The following is a 2,682-nucleotide window of genomic DNA, read 5'->3' as shown; positions in this document are numbered from 1 at the left end:
CACAAGGACTAGGAACTTTAAGGAGTTACTAACTACGCGTCTCCAGGAGAAGCAGTGGTCAGGAAGCGATTCATTCAAACAGGTTCCTTACTTGGAAAACTATGCATCCCCGGCAGATATTTGGTCATTTTTATTAGTAGCCATTTTAATCAGTTCATGTGTGTTTTCAAACTGTTAAGACAAATATTCAAGCTCAACTATAATTTCAAAATATATTTATTACACGGGTATTGTGAGTGAAAATTGGTACTTTGGGTCTGAAGATTTCATCCATGTAAGTAATTACACTTTTCTTGAGGTGTTTTTAGTCACAAAGCACAATCCTCTACCTGTTTCCCTCCCGCATAACATATTGATGTGCACCCTGCTTTTATTGCTGTGCAGTAGGAGTAAGTGGCATTAAACAATAAATAAGCAACAATTAACTTGTATTCAGATTAACTTGCCTTCTTGGTGGTTCGTATTCAGTGCTTTACTGCATTTGTTTTTGGAAAAATTAAAAAAAAAATTTTTGCAAAATCGTTACAGGGGGGGCTAATACTAATGTAGGGGGGGCTAAAGCCCCCCTAAAATAGGCCTAACGATGGCCCTGGGAACCTCTCTCTCTCTACTCTCTCTGATATTAGGCTACAGGCCAACCTACAATATGTTTCTACTGTATACGCAATAGCCACCAACTCGCTACAGAATATGGGGTGGGAGGCATGTTGGTTTACTGGTTTTGCACTCCTCTGTCAACTCAACGGACATGCAACATATACATGGGTTTACCGTTTGTAAACAATCCCTGGCTGCGCGACCCTGGCTGCTGCGCACTGTTCGACCTCTGATTGGTGGAAACTGCTGTCGGTCAAAAAATGAGCTCACATGGTTGGCTCCTTAGCATCTTGCCCCTCCTCACAACACGAATGTTTGTAAACGAAAACTCTATGTGTACTTAATCTCACTTTAACAGCAGTCACACAGTAACAATCCCATGTTTATTCAACCCTAGAGTACCCTGGGACCAAATAGACTGAAGAGGATTTAAAATAGACTCTCTAAGTGTTGAATTAACACTGTCTTTTTACTGTGCACCTTCCTCAATCAATCAATCCATCAATCAATCAATTTTTGCATACAGAGGGTTGCTGTGTCACACCGCATATAGAGCATCTCAATTAGGCCTATTTATGCACTACGCTACGCTTCACTACACTATTGCAAATAAAAGGCCACAACTTATACATATTATTGTTATATAAAGTGCAATCATCGTCTGCATGGTATCCATGATATGCAACCACATCTGGGAGAGAGAACGGGGGGGCAGAGAGAAAGGAGGAGAGAGGGAGGTGGGCAGAGAGAAAGAGAGAGAGAGACACACACAGAGAGAGAAAGCGGGAGATGGAGGGGGGCAGAGAGAGAGAGAGAGACACACACACACAGAGAAAGCGGGAGATGGAGGGGGGCAGAGAGAGAGAGAGACACACAGAGAGAAAGGCAGAGACAGAGGGGTTCATGCAGAGAAGCATGGTGTGTCTGGCGATGCTTGCTCTGTGAATTGGGAAATTGTGTGTGTCAGGGAGGATGGGAATGGGATAATGTAGCATTGCTATTCAGCAGACCCCACACAGGGCCAATTATGATAGTCTAGGGGCCCCTAGGCTACAGATTGCTGTGGGGGCCCCCAGAGGCCCGGAGGGCAAATTTCATGACAAATGTACATAGGCAGTGTCATAATTATGAGCTAGGATTAAAGATAGCATGTATACCAACTGTACTCATACATTTTTCAATATTGCATCTTGTCACAATTCTGTAATTTTTGACTTTTGGCCAATCAGGGCCCCCCTGGCAGGTGCATCCATATCTAGCCTGTGCATTTAATCCGGCCCTAGCCCCACAGCCTTGGTGAGCTCATCTCTGTGGATCTCTCTCTTTCTCTCTCTGTCTTCCTGCCAGACCCCTCACCCCGTAACCCCTTAGACTGGGCCTTGTTCACCCACCACAAGGCACTTCTGTACTGAGCTCAAAAGAGTGGAGGAGGAGGAGGAGGAGGAGGAGGAGGAGGCATCTTGATCTTTGTTGCAGATTTTTTTTCCTGTCTGTCTTCTGCCTGTTGATGTTACAGTAATGATCTGTGAAGTACAATGACGTGCTGTTCATGGGTATGAAATGGGTGAGCAAATAACTCAGCCTTGCCAGGGGTCCGTTTCTCGATTCTTGTCGTTGCTAACCGTCTTAAGACCATCTTACCGTTCCATTGGATTCAGTGGTGAGCGTCTCTGTCACGAGAGAGTTGAGTCACTCTTACGAAGGACTTTGCTAACGACGATAGCAAAGACGCTTTCCAGAAACGGACTCCTGGCCTTGACTTGAGTAGATAGTAAACCGTAAACACGGCTTCAAACTAGTGAAACTACTGCTGCGCAGGGTCTTGGTTGGAGTAATGATATAGCAAATGGAATGGCAGCTGTGTATCCGGAATAAAATATGGTAAGGTTGGTATTATATTTTTAGGGTTTTTTGGCCTTTATTTCTGATAGGACAGTGAAGAGCGACAGAAAGTGAGTGTGGAGAGAGAGAGATGGAGCAGGGTTGGAAAATGGCCGAACTCAAACCTGGGGGGGGGGGGGGGGGGGAGGGGGAGGGAATTTGGCCACTGCGCCACAGTGCCCCCTCAGATTGGTATTATATGAT

This window comes from Engraulis encrasicolus, chromosome 11 (assembly GCF_034702125.1).
Source record: "Engraulis encrasicolus isolate BLACKSEA-1 chromosome 11, IST_EnEncr_1.0, whole genome shotgun sequence".
In the NCBI taxonomy this organism is placed as follows: domain Eukaryota; kingdom Metazoa; phylum Chordata; class Actinopteri; order Clupeiformes; family Engraulidae; genus Engraulis; species Engraulis encrasicolus.
The sequence above is the reverse complement of the archived record's forward strand: the minus strand, read 5'-3'. Positions refer to the sequence as shown.